General features: G+C 39.5%; 1 pseudogene; it reads right to left on the bottom strand.

Annotated features, from left to right (window-relative positions):
- Nucleotides 1-12922: 12922 nt before the first annotated feature.
- Nucleotides 12923-13039, bottom strand: LOC145267241 (5S ribosomal RNA; annotated as a pseudogene).
- Between the last annotated feature and the right edge of the window lie 1598 nt (nt 13040-14637).

Here is a 14637-nt window from a genome sequence, read left to right as displayed (position 1 = left end):
ATTTTTATTTACATGCAATAGACACGTATCAACATTGTTATTACCTGTTATAGGCCCACCCTTTTTTCCTTCGTTAACGCTCGCAATTCCTTACTGTTTTTTTTTTTAAATACTTATTATTTGTCCTTTTTTTTCGCGCCAATTCTTCGTCCTTTCTCTCTTACCAATTCAGCATGTTTTTTTTTACTTTCGTTTACGATCGAATATTCTTTCCCATTTTTATGTTTCTCGTTTTTATTATTCTTTCTCTCTCCGACCTTCTATATTTCACTCGTGTTCCGCGCTTTTCCTCTTTCCAATTCATCACTATTTTTTTTTTTTGCCTTCTACTGCAATTATCATCTCATGCAATCCTTCTTTCTTCCAGGCAAGCACGATCCGCCCCTCAAACGGGCTCAAACTCCTCCACCGTTCATATCTATCTCTGCTAAACACCTGTCAGAAAATCACGACAACAAGAAAGAATGCTCGGCGATAGAAAACCAGTCTTTTCATTTTAAAATAAACAAGTCAAAACGCGTCGACTTAGCCTCAGTGCGGCCATGGAGCAAGATCAGTGCTTCCTAATCAATTCCCCTTATTCTCTAACAGCGCAAATTCCATGAACAAAGTTTCTTTCCTAGATCTACCAATACCGTGAGGCTGCTTCACAGCTGACTATGAAATGATCGTTATGAAGTCGAATGTAAGCAAGTTCTTTTTAGCCGTTCGCCATAATCAAAGTTTCTTTTCGCGACACTGTTTCTCAGCTAAATATTATCAAGTTCAATTTTAAAAAAGCGTATTTTACCACCTGGCAATGCCTGCGACCTTCTAGTAAAGCAAGAATAAAAAAGCATTGGAAATGCAAAAGGATATAGGGATGGTATGCCAAAAAGTATACAAACAAGATAGCTATGAATGGCTAGGCACATGGAAATAGAATTGAATCCAAAGTATAGCCCTATAGCTTTTCTCCAATCTTCATTCCGTACCATCATTACAGTTGTAAAAAGCTATAAGGCTATACTTTGGATGCAATTCTATTTCCATGTGCCTAGCCATTCATAGCTATCTTGTTTGTATACTTTTTGGCATACCATCCCTATATCCTTTTGCATTTCCAATGCTTTTTTATTTTTGTTAATTAGTATTTTTACTTACAGTCTTATTTTTAAACTTACATTCATGATAGTATTGTCTTTTTTAGGAGGTCGCTTCCTGCTGGGTTTTAGGTCTTTGGGTTTTGGGCCTTAGGAGTTGCCTCTTGGTCCTCCATCAGTTCTATATTACATAGAGAGTGCTACCGCCTCTCTGATAAAACAGTTAGAGTATTATAAAGTTCTAAAATGTTCATACCTTCACTATTAAATATTTCTTCGTTCATTCTTTGGCGTTTTGGCAAAGATTTGTCAGTTTTTGATATTTACATTTATAATATTTTGTGCATGAGGCAGCTTTTTCCCCCTTGGGATCCCTGTTATACCGTGCTTTTGAGTCAGCACGTGAGGCAGCCTTCTTTTTTTCTGGTTCTTTGTTATAAAGAGCACGTGAGGCAGCTTTTTCCCCTCGGAATCCCTGTTATACCGTGCTTTTGAGTCAGCACGTGAGGCAGCCTTCTTTGCCTCAGGATTTGCATGATACTTAATTTTTATTATTTCAGTATTTTTCTGATAGTATTCTTTTTGCTCAGATAATACCTTGACTTTGTTTTTTTCATAGTCTATATTTCTCTGAGCTTTTTTACTACGTGCTGACTTTGGCATTTTTTATTAAATGTAAACATATAACACTTATGTGTATCTTACTATAATATCACTTATCTTATAGCAAGACAACTCTCGTAGAATTGAGATACTGCCCCGTCACCAATAGTTAAAGTGTGGAACGGTATATACACCAATAGTGTAGTTGTTATCTTTATATGAAGTCCTAATCAGTGACAGTGTGAGGTTACTTGGTTAGTTTATTGTAGTTTATTTTAGAAAACTTACTTGTTTTTATTAGTAGATTGTGTATAGTAGCCACAATATCTAGTTATTTTTGTGGCTAGGGCTTGGATTTTGATTCTTTTTGGTCAGCTTCCAGTGAGTTCTTAGAAGATGACTTTCTTGCAGTTTCTTTTGCGGTTAATTTAACTTATTTCCTTTGGCGTTTGGTGAGTTCTTAGAAGAACTGGTCTGATCTACTTTTCTTAGCGAGTGAAGAGATTCAGCTGCATTTAACAATGGTTGTTATAGTGTATTTTTGCGCATGCGTGAGAATTTCAAGTTTCCTCCTTATTTTTCAATAGTTTAACAGTAGTCATGTGTCTTTCTGCCAAGAGCGACAGACGTCAGTGTTAGCCGTGATCGTCTAGAGGTTAGGACCCCTCGTTTTGGCCGTGCTAACCTAGGTTCGAATCCTGGTCACAGCATTGACATTTTGTACATATTTTACAGTCCAAAATCTGAAGAATTATTTGTTTTTATAACATTGTTTTTTGACGTCGTACTTGCTGATAGGTTACTCTTATAACAATTTTGATCAACTGAGATAAAGATTTCGTGGTTTCATTAACGCTGGTGGGTTACTGTTTAAAGAAAAAACCTTAACGTTCACCTCAAATATTCGGCGTCCAAGAAATATAGGCCACTGGCAAACTGGAACGTCTGTGAGCATCCGGTGAATTTGGAGCTGTCCCTTTTGAGAGAAGTTCCGTGTTCGAAGTGGTCTGTCTACATTGGGTATATAGTGTTTAAAACTTGTTATTACACGTAATCTTATTTAATTATGGAGTTAGCTAAAAAGCGATGGGTCACTGCACTTCTCCGTGTAAAGAGCAGTCGATTGATGCTTGAACTGTTGTCAGAGACCGTTCGTACACCGAGATACATCGTCTCAAAAGAAAGAAGAAAGAAGAAGAAAGAAGAAAGAAGAAAGAAGAACAATTGGCCATTTTTGTACCCTTTTTTTTTTTTTGCTCTCTTTTGACATTTTAACCGACGTTCTGACACTCGCTGGATTCGTAAGACGCTTCTCTGTAAGAATATGTGCTTTTTGAAACTTATAAGTTGATTTTAGTTGAGATTTGGATAGTTTTGCTTTGTAGGCGTATATAGGCGTGTACGGGCCATCCCTATATAGAGAGTGCTACCGCCTCTCCGATAAAATAACTATTTCTTTGTGGAATTCCATTTATCTATTTTTACAAATAATACTTTCTCATTCTACATTTTCTCCTCTTACTTTTATAAAATTTCTTATATATATATATATAGATATAGATATATAGATATATATGTGTGTGTGTTATTTGTTTTTGCGGTACGTTTTGAAAGAATTCAATTATTTACGAAAATGCATTTTTACCTTGCATTCAAGATGGGAATAATTTTGAACCAACTTGGTACCCCCACATGGGGAGCGGCATACATATTGTTTTTTTTTAATATAATTATCCACTGACACGTCTTTCGTCGTCTACAACTCATCAGAGTGGCTGAATCTAGCAAGATTCGAAATCGGGACCCTGTGGTAATGAGCCTAAACCCTTTATTCGCGCGCCCATCCTGCTCGACTTTCTGGATGTATCACGATTTATTTAGATGTTATTTGTTTTTGTTTTTGCCACACGTTTTGAATGAATTCAATTATTTACGAAAGTGCATTTTTACCTAAATTCGAGTTGGGAAGAATTAATGATATCTTAAAAAAAAAAAAAATATGTACGCCGCTCCCCATGCGGGGGTACCAAGTTGGTTAAAGGGAAAACTTATTCCAAACTCGCAAATGTGACAACATTACTCCATACATGGGCGAATGGTGGCCTTATAGAGGTACAGGATACTTTCAGGCGTAATTAGCTATCTAGCATGGTAGAGAGAGCTGACCTTCTTTGCAGCAGCCTTGGCAATGCTCTCAATGTGTAGATTCCAGTTCATGTTCTCTGTAAACGTTAGGCTGAGGAGTTTAAAAGAAGTACTTTCAGGCAATGTGTTCTTGGCCATTGCAATTGGTTTAGAAGGTTTCTTGTAGTTATTAAAGGAAACAAGCTTAGTCTTGGCAGCATTGAATGTGACCATCTATTTTTGTTCCCATTCCATTACAGATTGGAAGTCATTGTTAACGAGCATCTCTCCCCCCTCTCTGGCTTTCTTACTCTTTCTGTTTTCTCTCTCTGTTTCTCTATAAGAGAATAGAGAATAGAGAAGGAGAGAGGGAGAGAGAGGGAGAGAGAGAGAGAGAGAGAGGTGAGTAAACGTGGAGGTAGACACGTTTACCAGACCCAAAGGTCAGCTTACCAAATTACGTATGTGTGACGTGGTTGGCTAGATCTGAGAGATTTGATTTGAGCTTTGAAGAAGACGGACGTTTTTCCGTGGTCTCCCCCTCTTAACTGGGGAGGGGGGGAGACGAACGCTGGCGTGTGTGAAGAAGAACCACACAAGCAGATTTCACTTTACACCTGCTGCAGGACCTCTGGGGAAAGTGAAATAAAAAACTATAAAACACATTCATCGTCTTGGAGTGATAAATCTTCGTCAAACAGGTATCAAGTCTCCCTCCAGGATGAGAAATTTCCAGATGGTTCAACAGCGAGAAACAGAGGTAGGTTCAGAAATTACATGTCACACACACGATTCCCTTTATGATAATCAAACACACAACCATTTATATTAGAGACAATCATACGCACACGGAATCTTTGATGTTATACAGTGTATACACCCAAACGTAAAAAGTGCCCCTAAATGAAGAACTCTATATAACATATTCAAATGTAACGAAAGCTCAATTTGGTACCCCTCAAGGATAACCTCGATGATAACGAATATATAACATATTCAAATTTGGTGCCTTAACTGACCAGACCACCTAGCAAGGGTGGGTTTAAAAGAAAAAAAAAGAAGAAAAAAAAGAACTTCGATTACCACGGGGAAAAAAAGACGAAAAAAAGACAAGAAAAACACAATAAAATGTCTGGAAAAAAAAAGAGAACAAGAAATAGAAGTGCAGCATCTGAAGAACAGATACGGTATTTATTTGCTCCCCCACCGAGCAAATTAGGCACAAGGCCGATTTTTAATGGGAAGAGTGAAGGGGAAATGGGGACCAACTCCCCGGAGAGTAGGGGAGCTGGATAGTGACAATTGGTATGAAGGGTTGCCCCTACATTGACCAAGGTCTTATATGTGGGGTCGCCCCACATATGGTCTTTGCTTGCAGTATCTGCCAGAACAGATACTACACTTTGAGATATTAAATCTTTTATTCATGTTAAAAATACAGTCAAAATCAACGATGAACAAAAAACTTAGGCACATGGCCAACTCAAAAGGGGGGATTTTGGGGGTCGTTGGTCATCCTTGTCACTCCAGAACTAAACAAAGTCAAAAGTTTCTCCCAGCTAGTATCTTCTTTCACCATAATACCGCATTCACCCTTTCATGTTGGGGGACGTCCTAGTAACTCCCAATTTTTAAAACATTTTTTATTGACGTGTAAAAACAAAAAAAGATAACAATAAAATGGTACAATAATTCATTTGTGTCGAGGGCGGGGGAAGAAAAAACAAAAGGTGATTAGTAGGACCCTCCCAACCCCGTCTAGTTGATAGACTGCCCGTTCCACTAGGTTTGTAAAAGGAACCTCGCTTCTGCGGGTCAGTCTCTAGGTGGGGATGCCCTCTAGATGGGGGTGAATGGAGAAAAGAAAATTTTGTGGGTAAGGGATGGAGGTTAGTTTGTAGTTCTTTTTCTCCAAGATGGGTAAAATTTAGAGGAAGGGGTGAAAACAAAAATTGCAGGTAAGAGGGGATGGGGATCTTGGGGGCTTCCTAATCGGGTAGGGATGGAACACACACTCAGCTAGCTGAGAGACTACTTGTTTAATTTTACTTTACAGAACTGCGAGTTCCACACCTAGGCGGGGAACACGTATTCAAATTTGGCTCCTATTCGTACACACAGACTTGCCACATGTATCCATCTTCTGTCAAATGCTGCGCGATGTAGCCTTCTTCTATCACATCTGATCTTCACCCGTAGTTGGTGTTTAAAGAACGCGATCAGATCTTGATCAGAAAAAGACAACACCCCCCGGCAACCTTGCAGACGCGACGTCCAAATCACCATTCTCGCCATGGCCAGGATCGTAACGTAGAACATTTGTCTTTCCCGGTCCCACGGCGGCCTCACGTTGTCCACAACATTGGATACAGTAATTGGGCGAGGATGCTCAGGATCGATGCGAGCCGTCACTCCGCTGACATACGACCAGTACTGGCGGAGTTCGCGGCAATCGAAGAAAGCGTGATCCGTAGTTTCTACGGCCGTTGTCCCACAACGGGGACAATCAAGCGACTCCAAAAACCCGGAACTGCATTGTATGTTGTTGAGTGGAAGTGCATTTCGGGCCAATCGCCAGGTCAGAGAGAACTCCGAATTGTTCAGATGTCTCGAACATGGCGCCCAGCTCCACGAGCAGCGGATCTCACTCTGCTGCCACCCCAAACGCGCGCATAGCGGGTTGTCAGCTACCCCCTTCACTAGATCCCTGTGGAGTTCCCTACGGGTAGCAGTCACAAGGTCACTGGACCTTGGTAGTCGTCTTAGCGCGGCTCGGCACTCTTTCATGTAGGCAGATTCTCCCCGCGGCCTGCGACGGCTCTCGATGGAAGGGTCGAGAACGAGGTCGGGGAAGGCGGCAGTAACCACGGGGTGCCACGGTTGGTCATCCTGCATATAGTGGCTCAGGAAGGCCAGCCTCTCAGCATCTCGATGACACTTCAAGTCCGGCATTCCCAAGCCTCCCTCACACGGACGTTGAATACAGATCTGTCTGCTCACCCAGTGTTTTCCTCTGTCCCAAAGGAGCGAGGACAAGAGTTCGACAAGAGCTTTTAGGTGTTGTGCAGGCAGGGGAAGTACGGCCAGTCGGTAAAGGATGAGAGGAAAGACGTAAGTGGCGCACGCCTCAGCTCTACCCTTTAAGGAAAGTTTCCTAGGAAGCCACGAATTGACTGCAGCCTCCACCTTTGACCGTACCTCCAACCAATTCTTGTCAAGCTGGAGACCCGGTCCGAACCACACGCCGAGGATCCGGACCGGGCCATCTGTCCAGCTGAAGGGCGCAGGAAGGTTTGCGTTGCCACTCCATGCGCCCAACCGCAGTCCTACCGACTTGTTGCGGTTTATCTTGGCCCCCGTGATTCTTTCGTACTGTGTGAGTGCCTCCGACACGACCTCAATGTCTCTGAAGCCCGACACGAAGACCGTGACATCCGAAGGCCAAGTAGTTGTGATATTAGTGTAGCTATTTTACTAAAACCGCAAAAGTATTTATTTAAGCTTGCAGGGACGCCCGGCATATCCCGGTCGTTAAATACGCTTAAATATGATATTGTAATTCTTGCAGATTTCGTATATATTATTATAGAATTAATGGTCTATTTTTTTTATAAAATTACGATTTCAAAAATAAAAAATATGTCCATATTACTTAGGTGAATAAGCTTGAATCGAAACCGAAACCAAAACTTATGAATATATATAACTTTAGTTTCTTCAGCTATAATCAAAACTGAAACCAAAACTTATGAAGAATTCTTAGTAAAATTATTTATTAGAAGAAATCGAAGTCCATAATAAATAAACGACAGTCACTCGAATGTGAGCGTGACACACAAAATAAATAACACACACGCTATCCTATTAATATATAGATGGAGTCATTAATAATAAAACAATAACAACATTTATAATAAAAAGCAAACAAAATAAAATACTCGTAACAATAAAAAAACTGAAACTGCAAAAATGATAAGATTTAACATTTTACATTCGTAAAAACGTTTAAATTTTTATAACGATTAAAAAACACACAAAAAACACACAAATTAGCAGACCGCCTAGCATTGTCCGGTCGTAAAATACTCATGAATATTATATTTTAATTAATGCAGAATTCTTATTTATTATAAACAGATGTTGGATAAATAACATTGTTAAAAGTTAAATAGTTATTATCGATCTATCTGTCTATCTATTGATCTATGTATTCAATGATATTCTTAAAATATTTTATATTGGGAGTTATTTATTGTTTATAGAATAAAGTGTAGCAATGGGTTTTAGCTGAAGATGTTTATATAAATTAGCTAGGTAAACTATAAACAGAAAAACCTTGAGCAGGCGTACGTGACACAGGAGGTCATGTTAAGAAGACACAGGAGGTCATGTTAAGTATTTTAATTGGTTACGTCACCGGAACTGAGGTCAAGAGGTCGGAAAGTTTAGAGTCGAAGAGTTGGAGTTTGATCCTGAGTGTGAACAGACGGGAGAGTTAGAGTTTGACCATGGAAGTGAACAGACGGCCAGGAAGCGAGCCTGGATAGAAAAGGCGTGTAGACAAGAAATGCAGACTCTGTGAAGATCATTTGAGACAACTGAAATAAATGTGTATTTTTAAAATATCAAGTGTTGTTCTGCGGTTTCACAAAAGAAGAAAGAACAAATGTCTCAATTGGATGGTGTTGGTCATTTCCTGTTTCATCACGGAGGTTAGCAGTGAAGATAAAAGAACTCTTGGAGAAAGAAAAGGTATGAAACATATTATTCTTCTTATAAAAAAACGACACCTTATGTTATATGACCGTGTGATAACTCTCTGGTATAACATGACTCAGTTTATACATCGATATCATATCCCCTTGCTAAATTTAAATGCATACAATTTATACAGTTATAATCTGGTGCCGTTATAAGAAAAATATATAATATCGTCCCACCACGATATATAACATCTGACACGTTTTATCAATGACTATACAACACAAAAATACCGTAGGTAGTAAACGTAATGATTATAAGATCTGGATTGTCAAAACATATTTCTGATATGATGATATTTTTTCAAATGTCTCCTGGAATTCTATCGTCCACACACAATCTTTTTTTGCAATAGCCCATTAATAGGAGCTTGAAAGTTGAGAACATTTGGAATAAACACATCATGATAATTTACTACCGCCCACCATCAAAAATAAATAAATAAATAAATAAAAGATAATAATTGCAGTGACGATACGTTTTCTGGAGTGGACATATATATTTTTTTTGCACTTGCTCGCTATGGGTCTGGCTTTCTTTTATTGATATTTTTACTTTTCTCTTTTAATGTTAAATTTCTTTAAAATGCATGATGAAAAAAAAAAACTTAAAGAAACTTAGACATGTGCATACGAGTATTATAATTTTTTTCTAAACAGTTTACTTCTTATCAAAAATACTTGATCGAAACCAAGACCTAAAGGCAGTGAGTCAAGTACGATAACCACACGGCCAGTTTGACATGATCTATGAGACGTTTTTTCTAAACTTACTGATTCGTAACATAAATAAAGCTGTCATGTATTTCTGGTCGCGCATGCGCATTCGTGAAGTTGTTGACGAGCAGATAAAATACGACAACTCCCCCCAAGTATCTATGTTTCAATTTTTACCTTTTAGCAATCGTTTTTTTTTTTTTTGTTTTTTTTTTTCGGTTTAGTTTTCCACATGTCTGAATCCCTTATATGGAAAATTTTAAGCGTGCAGATAATAACAAATTCGTTGAGTATATAGGTTGAGAATTGTTCTTACACAAACACATTCTCACTTTTATAGATATACGAGATTAGCTAGACGCGTGGGTGGGAACGAATAAGATTTGCTTTAAACAGACAGGAAATATACTAGACAAGTCGAACCAGACTTATATTTTATGCACATCTCTTGGTTCATAAATGGCTTTCCACTACCGCGAACAAATGATATATTTTGAGGTTGACCTAAGACTAATGTTGATTATTGGCCTGAGTCTTTAGAGCGTGCATCTACCACTAGTCTCTCCTCGAATAGGGTCCAAAAAACTTCTCAAATCTAATAGCTCCCACTTTGTCAACTAAGCTCCAACCCCTGTCCCATCACCGCAATGTTACATTCCTGTTTTACAAATATTTTGATAGAATGTGCTCTGGTGAACTCGGTGCACGTGTGCCTCCTTGACAGGCATATCCCCGACAAATCCGCTTAGCAACAAAATCGCACCCCTTCACTATGTAGGTCCCTAAATGCAAGAAAGCTTTCCTCGAACAGACAGACTTTGGAATTGCTTTCTTGCTACCTGCTTCCATGGCTGTACTGACATGCAGAAGTTTAATTGTAATGTAAACTAACATCTTGTTAATATTTCCTAGGCATGCTCCTAAATAGTAGCCCCTTATGTCCAAGTGGCAATATTCCTTGTTTGGAGGAGAACGTTAAAAAAAATGCATGACAAGTTATGATTCAATGAAACCGCCGTGAATGAAATGCTGTACAGATTTTGTTTTTGACAATAGATTCATACACCTCACAATTCGACTCATCCCCACGATTGATAGATAAGGATTCATACTTTCTTTTATGCTTTTTTTTTGTACTTTGCACGGTCTCCACTGCTTGCTTCTTAAACTTTCAACGACCTTGTAAAATTGTGCCTTCTATTGTCAACAAGAGTTTTACGTACTGCTTTCTGTGAAGTTGTACATACAGTAGGTGAGCAGTTTCTTTCTGTCCGAGCAGTGCCCATACTTTGCGATTGTCCTGACTACTGTACCCAGAGGTATCTTCTGCTAAGCACACCGAAATACGAAACCATGAACACAATTATTTCTGTTTGCTTCCGTATTAAATCAGCCACCTGTTTTCCATGATCTCACGTAACCCTGCTCACGGGTTTAAGTTTACATAGGTTCTCAACCATGCCCAAGAGTATCTCAAAGACTAGTAGAGCGAAGGAGCCGGGTTACTTTTCCTTTAACAGTAGTGCTGTCCCACTACCTATTTGACAATACATCATACTCTCTATTCGTGAAACAGCGTGAATAGGTTTCTTTATTTGTTATCCTCATCTTCTTTTTTTTACACAGTGGTCACCACTTATCAAGGCCCGGAAGCCACTGAGGGATAAGGGTTATTGCAAGTATATTACGTTAGTGTGGAGATTTGATGAAGTGTTTACTTAAGAGGGCGGTTCATTAGGAATTTCTAACGTTGGACTTGAACACATCCAAGTTGTAGTCCAGAGGGAAGCAGGCAGACGGAACAGAGTTCCACAGGCGTGCAGTTCTAAGAAAGAAGCTTTGTTCATGGAATCCACGTTTTGATTTAGGCACAGATAAAGAGTGGGGGAAATTTTTTACAGTGGATTCGGCTAGACGGGTGTTTTTCGTGAAAGATTGGCGAGGGGGGGCAGAGATTGGAGTTCAGACGAGCACCTGCCATGGAAATAACGATAAAACAAGGATGGCTCTGGACTTCGCCAGGTAGTTAACCGCGACGGAATAGGAATGTCGAATCCTCCAACTACACCCACAGCAATTACTGCCTTCCATAGTTGTTTGCCACCATGGTTTGGCCAACTAATGCTCTGACCGGCTTTGGGTGGGATTGAAACCGCTACCTTCAGACAATGCTCACGTGAAATCGTAGATATTCCGAAGGTCAATAATGGTGAGATTTTTTTTTTTGTCTTATAAATCCGCATTTTTATATTTTGTTCTTCCAATTGTCGAGTCTGTGTTATACAAATCACTCAACTCATAAGTATTCCAAATTTATTCAAGAATATAACAATCGGTGTGTGAATAATCCGAACACCTCGCTCGGAAAAGATTACCATGATAGACAGGTGGCCTTATCAAACTACTCTACGACACCGAGAAACATACGTTGACAGTCTGAACACCTGGGTAACATCAGAACTAATGAGCAACAATGAATTCATGAATGCTTCTAGGGAGACAGATAAATGGAGAGTTATAGCCGTCAATGCCTGTCCCAGACGGGACTCCACTTGATGATGATTGTTCACGATTAGATTCAGGGGCGCGTCCTGTTGTCTGCTGAGATAGCGAAGGGCCCCAAACCCTTTTTGTTATACTATATTGAAATTGTTTATTTGCTAACAGAGTTTATCTACGCACCTCACAACTCAATACGTGTCCCCAACTGCTGGAAAAGTTGCATGTTTTCCCACTATTTTATTGAGTTTTGTCACGGCTACTGAGTGAGAAGGAGGCCAGTGAACATGAGAGCGTGACGTCATTTCCAAATCGACATGTAGGTAAAGGGTACCTTAAGTTTCCTATGTTCAACCACGTGGTCACGCTAATAGGTATAAAAAATATGGTTGTGGTAATTTTATAAAGTCAGTCCAAACGTCCATGTATTTTCTTCTTCCAAAGAGAAAGAACAATTCTCCATTTGGATAATTATTATAATTGCACATTGGGATAATTTTAATCTAACAAAATATAGTAAGTGAACTTGTTTTTTATATGTAGCTCGGTGGCTGTAGTTTTGTACGGTATAATCTGACTGCTTCAAAATGTCCAGCTTTTTTGTAGAACTGCACCATCTTCTGTCTACGATGAAATGCTGAAGGTTCACTATTGTCTGCTGAAATAGCGAGTGACACCATACACTAGATATCTCTAAAGCGTTTCCGGGCTTGTGATGGGGGTTTTGTGTCAGAAAGATGCTGGCCATAAACCAACTGCCTTGAGAAGCATGCAGTCATTTAGCCGGACAACGTATCTGGAGAATGATGGGTCCGTCCAGAGATTAAAATCCGGCCACAAATAATTATATTCACCATTACTGCCCGTTATTCCCTATTAGATCCAGCAACTGTGTTTCAAATTTGATAATGACCCTTTGTTTAGTTTAGTAATGAATCTGTAATATAAATAGCTACAGAAGGCTTCCTTCGGTCTTGACAGAATATGGATACCCACGGAAAAGGTGTCTGTGCGTGAAATTGTTGTGGCAGGAGTTGTGCAATCTACAACCACGCCTCTCTTGGGCCGACATTGTTTAATACCAGTGAAAAGTGGAGGTTCAGAACGACTGGAAGCAATGCCGAGATAAGCGGAAAGCATATATAGCACCTAGAATTCCTAAATAGTTACCCTTTTGGTACTAGCCAGGCTCAACGTTGCTTAACTTCGGTGATCTGACGGGAACCGGTGTGTCAACGTGATTGTGCCGTATTAAATCAAGCAGCTACAAACCTTATTTTATACGAGTCGAGATACGCAAACAATACCGAGTAGCCCTGCTAGAGTGGTATACAAGGATAAGATACAGATGTTAGACAATAGAAATAAAGCTGAAAAGAGGTAGTAGTAGTAGTAGTAGTAGTAGTAGTAGTAGTAGTAGTAGTAGTAAGAGAGAAGGAGGAGGAATGATGGATCGATCCAGGAGGTGAGGGGGGGGTCATTTGGGATAGCAAATAATAACCAAAAAACGCGACAAAAAAAGATGGGTAACCAAAGAAGGCTGAGAATGTTACGATTGTCTGCCGCGATTAATGAGGAGAGGAGAACTTGTCACTAAACAGAATCCCGAGGGTGGGGATGAGAAGGAGAAAGGAGAGGAAGTGGACAGTACAATACTTGACTCCCAATCCTGACACTGGGGTCAGTTCAGAGAGGCAGTGTCATTGAATCTCAAAAATCACTCCATCTCAATATCCATCGTATCAGTAACTTTCTGTTCGGAGGATCTTGTCTTATTCTTCCTTTATTTCTGCTTTTCTATCTTTGTTATATATCCACACACACACACACACACACACACACACACACACATATATATATATATATATATATATATATATATATATATATATATATATATATATATATATATATACATGAGCTGCAAAAAAACAGCCTATCCCGCATTGACAGCGTAACAAAATCGACTTCATGGCTTAATGGGGGATGCCCTTTTTTCTTCTCTACAACCTTTCTCCCACAGAAGAGTCGTTGCGAGTCTGTCTTTTTTTATCGTTATTTCTATGTCAAGTGCTGTTCCGAGCTCCAATCCCTGGTCCTCCCTCTCCAATCTTTCACGAAAAACACCCGTCTAGCTAAAACCACTGTCAGTAATTTTCCCCACTCTTTATCTGTGCCAAAATCAAAACGTAGATTCCATGAACAAAGCTTCTTTCTTAGAATTGCACGCCTTTGGAACTCTCTTCCGTTTTCCTGTTTCCCACCTGACTACAACTTGGATGTCTTCAAGTTCAACATAAACAAATTCCTGATGAATCGCCCCCTTAAGTAAGACACTTTATCAAATCTCCATTACTAACGATTACTACGATACTATCCCATTGATTACTGCACACGCAATAACCCTTATCCCTGAGTGGCTTGCGGGCCTTGATAAGTGGTGACCTCCATGTAAAAAAAAGGAAGTACCACAGATTGAAGCTCAGAGAAGCTCCTGCCAAAAATACAACTGAATAGCAGAGATAGACACGTAACGTCTCTACTCTGACAAAAAAAAGTAAGAAAAATCCTAGATTTCAAAGCTGGTCAAGTTACGAATACAGCGGAGAGGATATTGGTGCATGTGAAAATGTGAGTAGCAGCCGGAGGAAAGCTGGTTAGCGAAAATATTAGCAGCTGTTGCATAGCTTATGCAAATTAACAAGTGCGCACGAGCTTTCGCCAAAAGAAAAAAGAGAGAAAAAATACACCACATGCTCGAGAGAAGAAGCAAAGTACGTATAAATATGAAGATGATAAATGACCGTATAAATACGAAGATGAGAAATAGATGCCTCTTGTCTTGGGGAGGC

The sequence above is a fragment of the Euprymna scolopes genome, chromosome 42 (assembly GCF_053919585.1).
Source record: "Euprymna scolopes isolate OS-2025 chromosome 42, ASM5391958v1, whole genome shotgun sequence".
NCBI classification, from domain to species: Eukaryota; Metazoa; Mollusca; class Cephalopoda; order Sepiida; family Sepiolidae; genus Euprymna; species Euprymna scolopes.
This window is presented reverse-complemented; position numbering and strand designations above follow the sequence as displayed.